This window comes from Salmo trutta, chromosome 6 (assembly GCF_901001165.1).
Source record: "Salmo trutta chromosome 6, fSalTru1.1, whole genome shotgun sequence".
Taxonomy (NCBI): Eukaryota; Metazoa; Chordata; class Actinopteri; order Salmoniformes; family Salmonidae; genus Salmo; species Salmo trutta.
The window spans coordinates 18,609,264-18,629,400 of record NC_042962.1 but is presented as its reverse complement, the minus strand read 5'-3'; the positions used below and the strand labels follow the sequence as shown (position 1 = coordinate 18,629,400).

The window sequence follows — 20,137 nt, the reverse complement described above, 5'->3', positions numbered from 1 at the left end:
TTCTCACTAACAGGGATGTAAACAAATTTGTCCACAATATTTGAGAGAAATAAGGTTTTTGTGCATATGGAACATTTCTGGGATCTTTTATTTCAGCTCATGAAACATGGGAACAACACTTTAAATGTTGCGTTCATATTTTTGTTCAGTGTAAAACAAATGAGTAGCTTGTTCAACCTCCGGTGAACACTGATGTATGTTCTTTTTCATACAAGCCCCTTGCTAAAGCCCCAGTGGAAAACGTCTTTCTGGGCTACCATTGTATCATGAATGATGCTCTCTCTCTTTATTGGTCTCTCTCCCTTTACCTCCCCCTTTCTCTCTCTCTATCTGTCTCTTTCTCGCCCGTTGGGGCCTATAATTAGCAAGGATGCCAATATGGGTTGGGTTGGGCACAGCTGTGCAGAGAATTCATGCGTGTACTGGTATCTTTTACACACAGAATGCCGACTGCTGTCGAAAAAGATGGCCGCTCTGACCTTTTCTGACACTTACTGTATCTGGAGTGTCCTCATCAAAAGACTGTCCGTCTGTCTGTCTGTGGACCTGTGGGACTCTTCTAGAGAGCATATAGCATCAAACAATGGCCTGTCTTCTAGTCAGACAGACCTGGGTTCAAATGGTGTTTGTTTTTGTTCAAATTCTTTAATTGCGCTTGATTGAGCTCCTGGAGAAATGGAAAAGAAACAAAAGTGCAAACCCCGCTTATTTGGCATTTCAGGTAGGCTCAAACAAATGCTCAAAGTATCTGAAGGAAAACAAAGAATATTTGAACTCAGTGTGTCCTCTAGTTCTGACTACACATCCTCTTTATGGACAGTATTACCTTTGAATAGTCTCCTCTCCTCTGACTAGATAACATCTGAACCCTTCTTCTCCTATCTCTATTTACAGCACAGAGAGTACGGACTATTGCTGAACGATTAACCGAAATGTCTGTTCTTTTTCAGTTTTCAGTCTTATGAACAATCCTCCTTTTTTTTAATCAACAAGTCTGATAAATCGATATATTCTTTCTACAGCTTATCAGCGTACACCCAATATGTTCCCACTGTTGATAATGCTTATTATGCATTATGGTTCAACCAAAAGATTACATGTAACAAAAATGAAATTGGAAACAATTAAATATATACTGTATATTAAATGTAATTAAATAATAATGTACAGAATGTTGATGCTAATATTATGTACAATATCTAATTATGTTGACATATGATAACATTAGCCTAATATATTCAACATGTTGTAAACTATTCTTTTAACAGTTTCACTCAAATCATTCTCATCAACCTAATAATTATGACACACCCCTCAATATTGTTATTGTCTACATAACCGTTGGTGGTTTACAAAATACATTCCTGGGAGTTTATATGTAGAGTATATAGCTTACAGTTTATTTGCCATTAGTCAGCACCTCTACACTAAATCATTTCTCTGCTTTTTATTTTTCAGTTTTTAAACAACTAATTGACTGACGTCAGTTCAATTATTTAAATTCCATTTAGTTGTCTGTTTTTTTATGAGCTTGATGCTCAGTTTCTGTGGAGAAAAATCTGATCTAGCCCAAACTCTGCAATGTAGTAGGGAATTATAGTTTCCAACAGGCCAATATTCTACATAGTTTAGCGCAGGAAATGTGGTAATTAACTACAATAACCATAATCCATTGCACGCCCGCTAACTTGTCTGGTCTTGGTCTGTGTGGAGCACGCGAGAGATAGAAAGCAGTTGCATTGCGGGGCTTTCTCTTCCTACAAATACATGATCTAGGTGATTGATAGTTGGTATTCAGAAGTCATAAAAGTGCCTAATTTACTTTGAAGAACTACTAAAATAGTGAATTTGTCAGGCTATATAGGCAGCAGCTCTATAGAGATGAGATGTTGACTTGGAATGAAATAATAAAGTCATCGAATAAAACAAATACTTAAGTAATGTGAATAAATGATGTTTATAAGTGATAAGCAGTAATGAGTAGTCACTACCATCATTGGACTTGTATTACTTGTTTTATTCTGTGTTGTTACAGCATTCAACCCACAAAATGCATAGTGCATTTAATGTTTAAAAAAATTATAATCAAAAAAGAAATCGAAAACAGTCGAAACGACCTCAAAAAGCACTAATCGCTCAGCACTAGTACCGACAGATGTCCTCTTCAGATCTTATCTTACGCTTGCTTCCTCTAACTTATTGTTCTCCCTTCAATTATTCCCAAATAACCAGTGTCTCCTTCAATCTGATTGCATTGCTTTCTTCCCCTTCGGCTAATAGAGCCGGTGGGCCGGCAGTGGACTGGCAGAGTCCAGAGACCCACCCAGCCAATTACCCAGTTCACCGCCACAGCTGGTCCTCTTTACCAAACAGCCCTACAATTTAACCAACCACAATACCAGGAGTTAACCCAGACCACCCAGGGAGAGGGGGAAAGCAACAGTAGCCCACATGAGTGAGGGAACACATTTCCACAACGAATGACCTCCCTTAGGGAAATTGGAGGAACAAACCGAGGGAGAGCTAGCTACCAGCACATCTGTGTTCCCCCGTCACAAAGCATCCCAAAGTGTGAAGTACAACAGACATGCTGGAGGGAGTTGATTCTGTCTGTCACAACACGCTCAAAGCCCATCACAGAAGAAACCTGTTTTGTCCAAGTAAATAACACCAGGGCAGATTAGAAAGGGTCATGAGGGAACCATTGATCTGGATGGGAGAGAGGTTCAAATCAGCTGACACGGCTTAGATGAGCCTAGTTACTTATTGTATGGCTCTCCCTGGTAGGTGGATTAAAGACTTTATACTCAATCATTGATGACCCAAAACAACACTGCTCATGAATAAAGAATAAGTCTAATATTTGACATCTGTTTTTTTATGAGGTATCATTAACAGAGTCAGCTACTGTGACCTAGAATGTTTTTCCATTCAACTCCACCCCTTTGAAGCCAAAGCAAACAAGCCAGGAACTGTAATAACAGTGTTTCATGTGGCATAATATTGATGATATTAAAGAGATAGTTCGGGATATTGGCAATGAAGCCCTTTATCTACTTCCCCAGAGTCGGATGAACTCGTGGATACTATTTTTATGTATGCTAGCTGTACCCAAAGACTTCCACTCTTTGTGCTAAGCTAGTTAGCATTGGCCTGTGAAACTAACTCCAACTTCCCTCATACTGGACGCAGCTCTGTACTGTAAGTCCGTCTGGATAAGAGCGTCTCCTAAGTGACTAAAATTTAAATGTTAATGAGAAATATGAATTATTCAATCAGGTCCATCTAAGAGCAAACAGAAACCTGATTAAGATGAGAAAATTATAATAATTATAAGGTTAAAAGAAATTGAGTTTAGATCCCAATTAAAATAAGGCATGTACTGATCTGATCTGCATACTGAGCTCCAATAGTTTTTTTCCCCTTTGATACATGTTCTCATCATAGAGAATCTCCCATGGACTCTAAAGCAGGATCGCACCATTATATTACTGAATGATACAGTACTATCCACAGATCCACACAATTACAGAGTATAGAACTTAACGGCTGTCATTCAAACATCTAGGACAGCCGCTAGGCATACTGTGAAGATTATGATACATATAGGCCTATACACTGTCTATAGACCTATACACTGTCTATAGACCTATACACTGTCTATAGACCTATACACTGTCAGAGTAATATGATTATAAATGGAGACTACAACTTCCAAAAACCTAAACATTTTTGATAACACTTCACATTTACCATGGAGTCGTGAAGAGGGCACGACAAAGCCTATTCCCCCTCAGGAAACTAAAAAGATTTGGCATGGGTCAGATCAAGCTGGATGCAGTCTATCACAGTGCCATCCGTTTTGTCACCAAAGCCCCATATACAACCCACCACTGCGACCTGTATGCTCTCGTTGGCTGGCCTTCACTTCATAATCGTCGCCAAACACATTGGCTCCAGGTCATCTACAAGACCCTGCTAGGTAAAGTCCCCCCTTATCTCCGCTCACTGGTCACCATAGCAGCACCCACCTGTAGCACGCGCTCCAGCAGGTATATCTCTCTGGTCACCCCTAAAGCCAACTCCTCCTTTGGTCGTCTCTCCTTCCAGTTCTCAGCTGCCAATGACTGGAACGAACTACAAAAATCTCTAAAACTGGAAACACTTATCTCCCTCACTAGCTTTAAGCACCAGCTATCAGAGCAGCTCACAGATCTCTGCACCTGTACATAGCCCATCTTTAATTGAGCCCAAACTACTACCTTTTCCCCTACTGTATTTATTTATTTTATTTATTTTGCTCCTTTGCACCATATTATTTATATTTTTAACTTTCAACTTTCTTCAAACTACAAATCTACCTTTCCAGTGTTTTTCTTGCCATACTTTATTTACTTTGCCACCATGGCATTTTTTTTGCCTTTACCTCCATTATCTCACATCATTTGCTCACATTGTATATAGTCTTATTTTTTTCTACTGCATCATTGATTGTATGTTGTTTTACTCCATGTGTAACTCTGTGTTTTTGTATGTTGTCGAACTGCTTTGCTTTATCTTGGCCAGGTCGCAATTGTAAATGAGAACCTGTTCTCAACTTGCCTACCTGGTTAAATAAAGGTGAAATAAATAAAAATAAAAAGATCCTCAAAAGGTTCTACATCTGCAACATCGAGAGCATCCTGACCGGTTTCATCACTGCCTGGTACGGCAATTGCTCGGCCTCCGACCGCAAGGCACTTCAGAGGGTAGTGCGAACGGCCCAGTACATCACTGGGGCTAAGCTGCCTGCCATCCAGGACCTCTACACCAGGCGGTGTCAGAGAAAGGCCCTAAAAATGGTCAAAGATCCCAGTCACCCCAGTCATGGACTGTTCTCTCTACTACCGTATGGCAAGTGGTACCGGAGTGCCAAGTCTAGGACAAAAAGGCTTCTCAACAGTTTTTACCCCCAAGCCATAAGACTCCTGAACAGGTAACCAAATGGTTACCCGGACTATTTGCATTGTGTGCCCCCCCAACCCCTCTTTTATGCTGCTGCTACTCTCTGTTTATCATATATGCATAGTCATTTTAACTATACATTCATGTACATACTACCTCAATTGGCCCGACCAACCAGTGCTCCTGCACATTGGCTAACCGGGCTATCTGCATTGTGTCCCACCACCCGCCAACCCCTCTTTTTACGCTACTGCTACTCTCTGTTCATCATATATGCATAGTCACTTTAACCATACCTACATACACATACCACCTCAATAAGCCTGACTAACCGGTGTCTGTATATAGCCTTGCTACTCTTATTTTCAAATGTCTTTTTACTATTGTTTTATTTCTTTACTCACTTACTTACCTACACACACACACACACACACACACCTTTTTTCACACTATTGGTTAGAGCCTGTAAGTAAGCATTTCACTGTAAGGTCTACTACATCTGTTGTATTCGGCGCACGTGACAAATAAACTTTGATTTGATTTGATTAAAGTATATTATAAACTGGGTGGTTCAAGCTCTGAATGCTAATTGGCTGACAGCCAATACAGTCATACCCATATACCACGGGTATGACAAAACATTTATTGTTACTGCTCTAATTGCATTGGTAAGCAGTTTATAATAGCAATAAGGCACCTCAGGGGTTTGTGGTATATGGCCAATATACCACGGCTAAGGGCCTTATAGCTTAAGTATACCACAGGTATGACAAAACATTTATTGTTACTGCTCTAATTGCATTGGTAAGCAGTTTATAATAGCAATAAGGCACCTCAGGGGTTTGTGGTATATGGCCAATATACCACGGCTAAGGGCGTTCCGTCGTGCCTAAGAACAGCCCTTAGCCGTGGCATATTGGCCATGTACCACACCTCCTCTGGCCTTATTGCTTAAGTAACACGTTATACAGTAGTTGTTGCTGTTTACACCGCAAAGGCTACTACCTGACTTCTATATAATCAGACTTTAACTCCTCTAAACTGCTCATGTTTCAACTCATGACGGGGTAGTCAACTCTGACCCTACGAGGTCTGGAGCCTGCTGGTGTTTTATTCTACCTGATCATTAATTGCACACACCTGGTGTCCCAGGTCTAAATTCGTCCCTGATTAGAGGGGAACAATGAAACAATTCAGTGGAACTGGCTTCGAGGTCCAGAGTTGAGTTTGAGGGTCATAGGCTATATCAAGGAAAGGAATGGCAATGTTTCGCAAAAAAACTCAAGAGAAAAAAAATTGCTGAGTTACTGCATATATCTCTTTCAATGAGATTGAATTATCCTGATGACAAAGCAGCAGCACACTTACAAGGCTTCCTGATTGACATTCACTAGCCCTTCAGTTATGAGAAAAATAGGCTTACAACAGTGGTATAGGAGTTGAACTGGGCCTGACTGTCTATTATTCAAAGTCTGTGGCGCTGTCCTTGGTGCTGTTGCAATGCTAAAACACAGCTCCTTGAGTCACAAACAAGTTCTGCTTTCCTCTTTTACATAAAACATGCCTGCTCTTGTAAATTAGTCTCCATGCAGTAATCTGAGTGACTGTATACTTACACACAAGGCAGTCTTTTTGAACTATCTTGACTAAGCGGCGGCATGTAGCCTAGCAGTTAAGAGTGTTGGGCCAGTGACTGAAAGGTCGCTGGTTCGAATCCCTGAGCCGACAAGGTGAAAAGTCTGCCGATGTGCCCGTGAGCAAGGCACCTAACCCTAACTGCTCCTGTAAATCAGTCTGGATAAGAGCGTCTGATAAATGACTGAAATGTAAAATGTACTAGAGGTGCACAACCAAAGGACTTTACCCTGCTATTGATAGAAAAGTCCCTTGGTATCTTTGTATTCTTTCTGCTTTGCTCTGAATAGGCTGCTGCTCTGTGACGTGTTCCACTGTAGCCTGGATCCAGTGATTGAAACACTCGACACAGAGGCCAAAAGCCACTGACCCATATTTAGACTGAGAAATCCATTCCAGACAAGCCAAGCATTGTTATTTGGCCCCCACTGCTTCACCACAGTGCTACCCTACATATCACACTATAAATCTTGTATTTTGTGTTTTTACTCCCAGGGTGGCCAGTACGAAAATGTATGCACTCACTACTGTAAGTTGCTCTGGATAAGAGCGTCTGCTAAATGACCAACACGTAAAATGTTATGGTAAGAGATGCTGTATGTGTGACATTCTCCCATGTAACCTTACACCGCTGCACAGTAGCAGTATTGTTGCAGTAGTCCGTGGTCAGCATAACACACTTTAAGCCATCCATCAAAGTCATATACTGTAGGACATAAGGATGATACACGTCCATGAGAAAAATGGAACCCATCCACTGCTCCTGGACTGAAGAGCTTTACAGAAGGTTTAAACCCAGCATGGCTTCAGCAGCTGGACTGAAGAGCTTTACAGAAGGTTTAAACCCAGCATGGCTTCAGCAGCTGGACTGAAGAGCTTTACAGAAGGTTTACACCCAGCATGGCTTCAGCAGCTGCACTGCTCCTGGACTGAAGAGCTTTACAGAAGGTTTAAACCCAGCATGGCTTCAGCAGCTGCACTGCTCCTGGACTGAAGAGCTTTACAGAAGGTTTAAACCCAGCATGGCTTCAGCAGCTGCACTGCTCCTGGACTGAAGAGCTTTACAGAAGGTTTAAACCCAGCATGGCTTCAGCAGCTGCACTGCTCCTGGACTGAAGAGCTTTACAGAAGGTTTACACCCAGCATGGTTTCAGCAGCTGCACTGCTCCTGGACTGAAGAGCTTTACAGAAGGTTTACACCCAGCATGGCTTCAGCAGCTGCACTGCTCATGGACTGAAGAGCTTTACAGAAGGTTTACACCCAGCATGGCTTCAGCAGCTGCACTGCTTATGGACTGAAGAGCTTTACAGAAGGTTTACACCCAGCATGGCTTCAGCAGCTGCACTGCTCTTTCTTCAATCTAAGGCCTTATAACCATTACGTTGAATCGAAAACTATTTTGCTAATATTGACCAATGGTCGGCTGAGCTCTAGCCAAGATAAAGGATATTGGGCAGGTATTTGTGAAAAGCACAACAGAAATCTGCAGCAATATGCTTATTTGTTTACTTCTCTGTTAGCCTCAACAGGCTGAGAGTGAGTCACTTTCTGAGGTGTGGTCACTGGTCAACAACACAACCCTAGCATGCAGCTCACGTAAAGGAAACCATGATAATCACTATTCTGTGGACCATACCACCATGTCTGCTATTTGGAGAGAGTAAGTATTGGTATGGACACACATTGATGCCCCACCTCTTCAAATATGCTAAGAAAATGAATAAAGTTCCAGATAGGCTTATCACTTTAAACATTCAAAGCCCGAGTGGTGCAGACATTATCATAACCATTTCATTTTAAATCAATCATAGCATTACCTTGCGCTGGAGTTTGCGGTTTCTACATCATAAATCAAAATGATGATAAAAACAGACAAATAGCCAACATGTACCTATGTAAACAGTTTATTGCATTTACACACACACATAGATGTACATTGTTGGCCTATTATAACCCATTTCTGATGTCCCGTGGTGACAGATGAGACCAAAATAAAACACATCCATAAAATAGTAAACAATGGACCACTATAGCTACATTATCTGACCCATGAGCTTGCACAATGGGGCACCACCTGTGTCTGTAGCATGTGCCCTCACTTTGCTAACCATGATGTGGGCTGAAAAACGCCCCGTCGGGCGAGTAAAGCAGCTGGCAGAGCGGCCAGAAGACGCTCTCCTCTCCTCCTCTCTCCTCTCCTCCTCTCTCCTCTCCATCTACCGAACAGTCAGGCCACACCCACCGCATTGCAGAAACACATACCGAAAACCGAGACAGGAACTTCGGGATTGAAGTCATAACTGTCATACACCGGTGATGGTCTACCAATAACTTATCAAAACCGCTAGACGTTACGCACACCGCCATAGTAAATAGCACAAAATAGCGCACAACTCCCGCAAAATAATACAACGGACAACTTTTCCTTCGATGCGCAAGAATCCGTGCGTAATCCAATTATTAGACACTTTTTAACCAGTCGCAACTAGGCATCGGGCGTTTTGATCACATGGCCATGACACTGTATGCAGAGGAAAATTATACTCATATGATACAAAGTAGCTTGTGCAGAAAGCATGATTTCTCAAATTACAATGAGGGATACGGGATACAAAGATTCAATAAAGATCAACATATCTCTATTCGTCTTGAATGTTACTATAACTAAGTTATCCATGAGCAGTATTTTTTTGTACAAGGGAATTGCCTCGTCATCTCCTGTAAATGATGCAACGGCCGCACGTCACATTTTCAGATGAAAACATCGATAATGAAACTATTTTCTATCTTTCCACAATTAATGTGCCACTACTGAATTCAATACATGAGTCCCCTTTATGAAATCCGGAGTTACTATTGTATTACCGGGTATCCTGTGTCCTCCAAAATCCGTTGTCTGAGGTGCAGTTTCTCCAAGCTTTGGCTGCTGACTCCGGTAGTCTCCCCTATGTCATCCTGCCACTGCCTGCAGTAGCCAAGCTAGCTTGTCACCGTAGGCTACACCGGGCACACGGAATTCTGGGATAGCCAAGAATGCCCACTTTATGAAAAAAAATCTGGACAAAACACGACCCAGAGATGGATAATACCTGGTGTTGAATTATGTGGTGTAATTATACCTCTACAAAAGTATACCTCTACAAAATCCCTGCAGTTTAGGTCCTAATCACAAGGAGCTATCACGCACTCACAAAGGACATTGGGGGAATACATAACTTACTTATTCAAACTTCTGTAGTGTTATTATTTCTATATCGATGATAAAAATCATTAAATGTTTGAACAAATATTTTTGCTTACACTTATTTTCATATTGATATAAACTTTCCACTACAGCAGAGTGTAGGATCATAATATTTTTGTTATGAGCAATTTGGTGATCCTATAGTGGTATTAGTGCCCACAGCTGGGCATTAGGGACTCCCCTGGCAACAGTTCAAGTTGGAGCTCTTCCATACAACACATACAGGTACACACATCCTTGAAGCGTTGGAATAAAAACAGAATCTGCCAGAGACCATGGTAAACACTGTCAATGTGCAATGGTGAAGGCTCCCGAGTGGCGCAGCGGTCTAAGGCACTGCATCTCACTGCTAGAGGTGTCACTACAGACCCTGGTTTGATTCCAGGCTGTATTACAACAGGCTGTGATTGGGAGTCCCATAGGGTGCCACACAATTGGCCCAGCATCGTCCGGGTTAGGGTTTGGCCTGGGTAGGCCGTCATTGTAAATAAGAATTTGTTCTTAACTGACTTGCCTAGTTAAATAAAGGTTAAATACAAATAAAATAAAAAATAAAGTGTCGGAATTCAGATATGACGTCATTGTTGGAGCACTATTCGCAGATTTTTTAAACTATGGCACACGACATGGTTCAATGCGCTAATAAATCAGCATAACCTACTTTTTCGGTTTGCAGGCGTCTTGGAGCTAGAATTGGGATCATTTATAATGTGCTAATGCCGAAACAAAAAAAGGGTAACAGAAAGCAATGTACAATATGGCGAACTTAGCAAACGAGAGTATCTTTATGCACCTCTGCTATTAAGAACCTGAATCCTGACCTTCAGTCTGGTGAGGACCTTCAGAGGGCCATCTGGGTCCATTTCCATTCAGCCAGATTGGCTTGATTATATTTGCGATATCCATTTATATTAAAATGCCCCAGCATTTATGATCTATCAAATTATAAATCAGTTTAGACTCCTCAAAATGAAGATTCATAAAAGTAACTTTAGTATAGATTACTTAGTGTAAGTTTCTGTATTTATTTTCTTAGTCAACCTTGTGTTCTGGTTCTTTGTGTTCTGGAACGTAGCTCTGTCTTTCATTTTTGTTCATTGATTTCACCTGTGTTAGTTACTCACCTGGTCTCATCAGCTCCTTATTTAGTTCAGTTCATTCTGTTTGTGTCTTTGTGAGGTATTGTTCATTTTGACTCTAATAAGCCTTTTCCTAGCTCGTTTGTGAGAACCAGTTATAGCCTTCAGTCCTAGTTTTGATTCACCTGCCTGTTTGCCAACCTGTGATCACGATTCCTGCCTTCTGCGAAGGCGAAATAAACACCGGCCTTGCTCTGCGAGTGAATCTACACCTTTTTCTCACTGAGTATTCATTACACTTAGATTGCAAGTTGAATTATGAAGCCAGCAAACATTATTAAATGTACAAACATTTCAGGTCATATTACCAGATCAAACGACAATGGAACCTCCTATGAAGAGCATCCATGTTTTTGAATATGCTAAAAAGTTATTATTTTGTGAAATCATTCGTATGACGGGCATATGATAAAATAGCTGAAAAACCAACCCTAAAATAAAACATAAAGAATAGTAAATAAAGATCCTATTTTTTTCCTTTGATGTATCTGACTTGTCGTTTTCCAAGTGAAGATGTTATATCATTGACTACCCGGGACACCTTCCCAAAAGCACAAGGCATGCATTGGTAAATGACAACCTATTAACGTAATCCAATCTGATGTATCTGTGTTTGAATTATAATCTTTGCCATGGTCTGACTTCTGACTGTCATCTCATCTCCCCAAGTTCCATACCTGCCTACATGTACATACAGTGCATTTGGAAAGTATTCAGACCCCTTGACTTTTTCCACATTTTGTTATGTTTCAACCTTATTCTCAAATTGATTAAATAGTTTTTTCCCCCTCATCAATCTACACACAATACAACATAACTGGTTTGTATAAAAAAATAGGAAATATCACATTTACATAAGTATTAAGACCCTTTACTCAGTACTTGGTTGAAGCACCTTTGACAGAGATTACAGCATCGAGTCTTATTGGGTGTGATGCTACAAGCTTGGCACACCTGTATTTGGGGAGTTTCTCCCATTCTTCTCTGCAGATGCTCTCAAGCTCTGTCAGGATGGATGGGGATCGTCACTGCACAGCTATTTTCAGATCTCTCCAGAGATGTTCGATCGGGTTCAAGTCCGAGCACCGGCTGAGCCACTCAAGGACATTCAGAGACTTGTCACGAAGCCACGTCTGCGTTGTCTTGGCTGTGTGCTTAGGGTTGTTGTCCTGAGTGCTCTGGAGCAGGTTTTCATCAAGGATCTCTCTGTACTTTTCTTTGTTCATCTTTCCCTTGATCCTAACTAGTCTCCCAGTCCCTGCCACTGAAAAACATCCCCACAGCATGAGGCTGCCACCACCATGCTTCACCGTAGGGATGTTGCCAGGTTTCTTCCAAACATGACACCTGGCATTCAGTCCAAAGAGTTCAATCTTGGTTTCATCAGACCAGGGAATCTTGTTTCTCATGGTCTGAGAGTCCTTAAGGTGCCTTTTGGCAAACTCCAAGCAGGCTGTCATGTGCCTTTTACTGAGGAGTGGCTTCCGCCTGGCTGTTCTACCATAAAGGCCTGATTGGTGGAGTGCTGCAGAGATGGTTGTCCTTCTGAAAGGTTCTCCCATCTCCAAAGAGGAACTCTGGAGCTCTGTCAGAGTGACCATCAGGTTCTTGGTCACCTCCCTGACCAAGGCCCTTCTCCCCCGATTGCTCAGCTTGGCTGGGTGGCCAGCTCTAGGAAGAGTCTTGGTGGCTCCAAACTTCTTCCATTTAAGAATGATGGAGGCCACTGTGTTCTTGGGGACCTGCATTGCTTGCTGTTTGGGGTTTTAGGCTGGGTTTCTGTATAGCATTTTGTGACATCAGCTGATGTAAAAAGGGCTTTATAAATACATTTGATTGATTGACCTTCAATGCTGCAGAATTCTTTTGCAGTTTTGTCACACAACACAATGCCACAGATGTCTCGAGTTTTTAGGGATTGTGCAATTGGAATGCTGACTGTAGGAATGTCCACCAGACCTGTTGCCAGATAATTGAATGTTCATTTCTCTACCATAAGGTAATGGCAACGTTGTGAACAGAGTGCCCCATGGTGGCAGTGGGGTTATGGTATGGGCAGGCATAAGCTACGGACAACGAACATAATTGCATTTTATTGATGGCAATTTGAATGCACAGCGATACCGTGGTAAGATCCTGAGGCCCATTGTCGTGCCATTCACCCGCCACCATCACATCATGTTTCAGCATTATAATGCATGGCCCCATATCGCAAGGATCTGTACACAATTCCTGGAAGCTGAAAATGTCTCAGTTCTTCCAAGGCCTGCATACTCACCAGACATGTCACCCATTGAGCATTTTTGGGATGCTCTGGATCAACGTATACTACAGCTTGTTCCAGTTCTTGCCAATATCCAGCAACTTTGCACAGCCATTGAAGAGGAGTGGGACAACATTCCACAGGTCACAATCAACAGCCTGATCAACTCTATGTGAAGGAGATGTGTTGCGCTGCATGAAGCAAATGGTGGTCACACCTTATACTGAAAGGTTTTCTGATCCACACCCTACCTTTTTTTTAAGGTATCTGTAACCAGATGCATATCTGTATTCCAAGTCATGTTAAATCCATAGATTAGGGCCTAATACATTTATTTCACTTGTAAGTGTAAGTCTTGAAATTGTTGCATGTTGCGTTTACATTTTTGTTCAGTATAGCTTCCTCTCAATTTTTATTTCTCGTGTTTTTATATATTTTTTTATTAGTTATCCTATTTGTTATTGAATACTGCATTGTTGGGTAGGGTATGCAAGTTAAGCATTTCACTGTACTTGTGCATGTGACAAATAAAACTTGAAACTTCAAAGAAGAGAGTGGGTAGATGGTTGGCTGTTTCGTCATAGCCCCCCCCCCCCCCCAACCCCACTTGGGGGAACTAATAATCCACATAACAGATTAGTAGGGGGATGAAAAGGAAATGGTTTGGAAGGTTTCCAGACACTGAGCACTCTGACTCAGAGCCTTCAGCAAATTGGAAGTGTTGCCTGAGCGGCGCCGACTCCAAGTCTCATTTACTGTTTGATGCATTTCTGTGTAGGCCAATCTCACTCCAACTGGCAACCTGTTTTCGAACGGTGAGCCAGCATCCTGCAAGTGGGACTAACGACATTAAGTAGCACTCAAGAGCGAATTCTAGCTGTTTTAGGTTCATGTCTTGCTATGTGTAATGATACTCATAATACTATTCACATGGAACTATTCCACAGCAGAGAGTATATGGTGGCTTGTGGAATTGCACCCTGTAACACCCTGTTGCCGTACTCTTTTAAATCACATTTTTATTTGATGCACGCTATCATCATCAGGTCAAAGAATTCAACTATAAAAACACTTGGGAAGCAATTACATTGTGAATGGATTACAACAAAAAAAGTGAATGTCTTACATTCTGATGAATAGAATTTCTCAACCCTATCAGTACTGTTTAACACGTGGCTCTATAAAACAAAATGACCCTTACAAGCGAAAAGTTATTTCACCACTATGCAGTACCTCTGCACTCCATATGGCCCCTTCATATTAAAGCAGTAATGCTCTCTGCATGCTGATGGGAAACCTTAGTCCCAGAGGCTTCGGCTCCACGCCTGCAGACTCTCAAGGATATTGTTGTTTGTTAAGTGTCATCGCCGGGTGAGCTCCTGGGCAAGGACACTGAGGAGCTGGAGCTTCACAGATACACAACGAAAACCATGGTGGTGTCCATTCGGCACACTAACGGAAAATGTTTTAAAACATTTTGCAACGGAAAACTAAAATGAGAGTTTGTTATTGTACAAGTCCAGGTAGGCCCTCCATGTTTCAGTCTGTTTTGTTACGTTTAGAGTCTAATGAACACGACCCTGGCCACCAATGAGACGCCAGTCAACTCCGAGGTATGACTCATTACCACAGACTCCTAATTATCGGATGAAAAATAGACGGAGATTCATTAAACACTCGACTGCTTCTGACGTGCGGGGCAAGTCAATCACTGTTTAATCAGGAACTGAATTTTAATGACTTTAAGTATGCTTCAAGAACCAACTGTCAAAACAAAGATGGTAAAGGTAAAAATTAAAAGGCAAGGAGGAGGAGCAGCCATGGCAGAGATAAAAACATTGCATTTGCTTTTTTAATTGTTTTCAAAGCCAGACAACAAACTGTCTTCTGAAACGTGTTTAGTCTGAGCTCAGGCCGACCATGCAAAACCCTTTGTTGTGTTAGTGTTACTCTGGATAAGCCTTTTTTCTGCCATAAGTGCTTAATCCATGGAGGTAGTTTTCTCTCCACAACTGGAAGGAAAATGTGACTGTTTCTCCTGTGAGGCTATTCAGCACAGCAGCAATCAAGGCATATTTCAAGATTTCTTTATTCAGATTAAAAGCTTCCATGATGACATGTTTCAACTGCAAGTCTTTCAGAACAAATATAGTAGAGTTGTCATGAATGAGGGTGATGCTGTACAATTTTCCCTTCATTTTGGAGAGACTAGGCCTTTTAAGCCTAGTTGTTACTCTTGCTGCTTTCACATTGGATTTACAGATTTTGCCTGTAAAAAAAATGGGGTAATGTTTATATGACCCCCTTATAAACAGGCCCATTTTTACCACATTCTTGCCTGCATACGCCTTTTATGGCGGCATGCTGGGGATGAGTGGCAGTAGTGGTGTGAAGATGTGGGTGGGCGTCAATTTTAATAAATCCATTGAGAATATACACCATCAAAAATAAATGTAATATCTTTTGTTTAATTATGTTATGTCCAAATGAAGTCAATAGTTCATGATTTTGTTCATTAAACAGACAAGACACACCTACCCCAATCACAGTCAAACACACATATATTTTGTAGTAAGAATATAATGGAATATAACAGAATAAAATACAAATAATATTTTTCCCACACAACTTGAAACCGCTGTATCTTCATCATGATACCGATGGAAAATAATAGCAATCCTATTTTCAAAAGTATGTGAGTCTTGTGTTCATATTTCACAACCTATGTGGGCTTTTGCAGATGTCTATACGCGATCCAGCAAAATAATAGGCCTACACTTGATTTAGGCTACATTATTACATGCTAAATGTTTCTGATCATTGATAGATGATCACCTCCACTTATTTGCCCAGCCAGAAACCAATTAACCTAATAGCCTATACAGACAGAGATTCAGTGAAACAAAATCACATTGATTGAGACAAGTTAAGACACACTGAGACAAGTCAGTGGTCTCGGGGTTTTGGTCAGGAGGAGGCCTAGGCTACTAAGTGACTGAGAGTGAAGAGCAAAATAATCCACTTGTTAAACTACATAACATGCTGGCAAAATGTTCTAACAAATGAGCCAACTAGACAAGTTGATCATGAGCAGCACTCACCTCAACTTAGCTAACATTTCCCCAACTAACTGTAGCCTAACCAATATCTAAATGGAGATTCAGTGAAAAGTAAAATGTGGCATTGATTTATCAAGACGAGTCCCCACGCTTGTCTCAAAGTAGCGCGATGGTGGTGTCCCAATCAAAACGGTGCTGAAATTATAATCTAGTTGACCACACGTGGGTAGGCTATTGCTTCAAATTTATTACAATGGTTAGATGACTTTGGGAGTTTCAGTAAGCAACAATTTGATACATGCCTTCAATTGCATTAAGATGCTTTATTCCAATATTTTTGTCATTCAGTGATATTTATTCCCACAATAATTCTTTATGAATCCATCTAGTTGTGGTTAAGAAAACAGTGCATGCTTAGTGGTGGGCTACGTGACAAGTGACATGCCAAGCAAAGTTTAGAACTGGCAGGAGGATGGTTAACGGGTGCTGCCTAGCAACCATACACAAGTTTAACGGCGTAGTGCCTGCCAATGCCACCTCAGCATTACGGTTACGTTTCATACTAAGCCGTAGGCAGAAGTTGACCTAAATGATTACTAGGTTGCTAGGTGGAAATAAAAGTTTCAGCTTTCATACCGGCAATACCTTTCAGATATAAGGAAAAGGCGTAAAACAGTTGCCCGTATGGTGAAAAACAGTTGCCGGTATGGTAAAGTTGCCGTAAAAACGTCTTAGTGTGAAAGGGATATATGTAATATGGGTTTGGTACTGTAGGCCTACACAGCAATGTTTAACTAAACATATGAGGCAATCTTCAGTAAAAACAGAGATCTGCACCACATTCTACACCAATAACATCTAATCAAGAATTCTGTTTCAAATCCAGGGTAAGTCTTCACAAGATCCAAAATGGAAACGATGCTCAGCCGAACACAGTCGGCCCACAACAGCAAGATAAATATCCATTGAATAAGCAAGAACTCCACAAAGACCTAATTATTTTGCAATCAAAGACAATGTAACAGCGCGTCTCATAATGAATTCATATTTCAACAATGGCGAGCTCTTTGTGAATCTCTTCTAACAGTGTTTACAAAAGGGTAAAAGGAGGGGAACGAGTAAAATTAGGCTACACTGTGATGTTGACAGAAAGTTATTGGGGCAATTAAGCTTTCATATCATGGAATTGCTAAACTATGCTTAATTACACAGTGTAAGGATCCAAAAAGGGATACAAAACTACATCAAATCTCATCAAATCTCTTAAATTCTGTAAAAACAGTGTTTATTCCTCCTATTATCCAATGAGACAAAGTCAAATATTTAGTCTCCAAAAGATTTCAATGTTCCACTGAAGATCACAATCATCCTAGCCTGACAGTATCCCACCAGTCAGTAAAATATTTAGAAACCCATCACATCGCCAATCACACTTCAGATGTGTGTGTGTGTGTGTGTGTGTGTATGTGTGTGTGTGTGAAACGAGTGAGTGAAATAACGGAAGAGAGAAGATGAAGGGAGCCCTGAATCATATTATCACTGGCTGTTCTGACAGGCAACTTAACCAGCGCGCCGGAGAAGACATGATAACGGCTGTTTCCTGAGAATATGTCCGCACAACACTAGGTTCGTTTAGTTTCGTAAGCATTCCCTGTCCTGTTATTGATGTGTTGCTGATCGGACCTGTATATCCATCTGCTGCCAGCAGGTTATTTGCATAGCCATGTTCTAATGTGAAGAGGTAGTAAGAGAGATCTAAAGCAATTTATACAATGGGTGGTTTGGAATTCCTATTGTTAGATCCTGCCCATGATATACTAGACAACATACATATGGCCAGTACATTCATAAAAATTGCCATTGTTTATGTCGTTACCTAGCAACGCACTACTACTTTTACAGATCCACTGCCCAGCCATGCAATTTATAAACTTGATATCCACTATGAAAAGCAATTAGAAATGATGTCTGACGTTTTTGTTGCAATATTGAAATTCGATCTCCACTGTGTCCCATAATAATGAATGTGTCGGGAGTCGGGACGAGACAGACAGGCAGCGTTTCTCCAGTCAAAATGAATCGGCATAATATTAATGGATATATACCAACAACATAAAATCGATGGAAAAACAGGTAAAACTAAATGAAATGCAGCTAGTTTGCTGCCTTTCAGTCTGAAATGATTGTGTTAGCTGTGTAGTTGGCTAGCTACCAAGGGGGAAGAGCCTCCATAGCAACCATTTTTGTTTGCCCTAGCAACCTGCAAAGTTCTGGAACTATCAACCAGCACTTGAGTAGTTTTGATTTACATGGCAGGCACCACAAATAAAACTAACGACTAGAGAACACCTAAAATTGCACTTGACAATCAGTGTTAGTGAATGTAGCATCAAGTTTTGTTGAAAATGTTATGGTTTGGGAAAGAATATTGCTTTTTAATGCTGGTAACCCATTGTATAAAACCAATAATGTATTAAGTGTCCATGTGTTATGACATTTTTATCATGGCTGTTGTGGTCTACTCGGCTTCGCCTCGTGGCTATGACCACGTCACAGCCATGATAAAAATGTCATAACACATGGCCTCTCATGTATTATTGCTTAAGTGATGGTGCTGTAAGGGTGCCCAAGGCTTGGTGGGCCACTCTCCAGTGTCAACCTATTAGCTACAAGCCTATATCATCACTTAGCCTATACAAAAATAAGCCCTCTGTACACAGACCATCTGATGTGTTAGCATGGTCCAAGCTTAGATGCACTATCTCACTGTCATCAACATTTAACAACATTCAATCAACATTCAACACCTCCCGGCTGCTCTTAATGATTATGCTGTTGCTTCACACCCTGCAGGATCAGTCCAGCCTATGACCAATCCGCCACACATTGTCCAAAACTGTGATTTAGCCAATGGATTACAGCTAATCTGTAGTAAACCCCCAATCCCTCGCCGCCAACGGCTTAGAGTTCGATTTCAAATTAACACAGTCACCTACATTGCTGTTGCACATTACTGTGCCTCTTTTGTCAAGGATGGACGCAAGAATGAAATGAAAAACACATTATTACATCAGTGACACCAAGATATATCTGATAAACCAGGAGGGTTAGGATCAATTTTGTTGACTACAAACTGTTGACAAAAACTATGTGTGGCCCATGTGGGAATCAAACCCACAGCCCTGGCGTTGCCATCACCACGCTCTAAGTCATTGAAATCACAATTATTAAAAAAAATATAGAACAGGGGAGAAAGTGTAATATCTGAGGGACAGATTTATTCGCTAGACGGTGAGAAGGGAAAGCAACAAGCTATAAAACAACATGGCAGACAGGCGGAGAGACAGAAGCCAGTCCCAATGACTGGCCTGCTTTCCCCGTCCATCCTTTGTATGGGCCCAGCAGCTGAACTGGTATGTCTCCTCAGATACCCTTTCTCCTGCCTTCACAAGACTGGGCTCCATACAACCATCACACCACCATTAAGTGACATGCATGTTCCGCTACACTCCAGTCCCTGAAGCCTATAGGACTTCACCTACCATTAGAAATGCAAAGCTCACAGATATCTACACTGTAATTAAACTGACTGTACATGGATATTTACATGTCATTACCATGTTATAAGCCATGGTTAGGCGATAAAGCACCACTGCAGTGAGGCTTCTTCTCCTTGTCTCCTCTCCTTCATCTTTACTGAAAACACAGGCTAAGTCAAATCAATATGGAGGATGCACACCGATTTACTTTCACCTGTCTAGTTCTTGAATGTCACTGTATATGGAGGAAAGGAGACAAGGGGAGGATGGAGGACGTCACTTCACACTATTGAGATCCACCCTAGGAAACAGA

The 20,137-nt window shown here is 41.3% G+C and overlaps 1 protein-coding gene across 12 annotated transcripts in view; it reads right to left on the bottom strand.

The window, feature by feature from the left end:
* Positions 1-20,137, bottom strand: part of epb41l3a (erythrocyte membrane protein band 4.1-like 3a) — an 80,323-nt gene that overhangs the window by 49,658 nt on the left and 10,528 nt on the right. The window contains exon 1 of one of the 12 annotated variants that reach the window (XM_029755560.1): positions 9,446-10,089. The exons of the other annotated variants lie outside the window; for them this stretch is intronic. The gene's annotated coding sequence lies outside the window, so the exon portion shown is untranslated. Of the gene's footprint in view, positions 1-9,445; positions 10,090-20,137 lie in introns of those variants that run through there. 12 annotated transcript variants of the gene reach the window in all.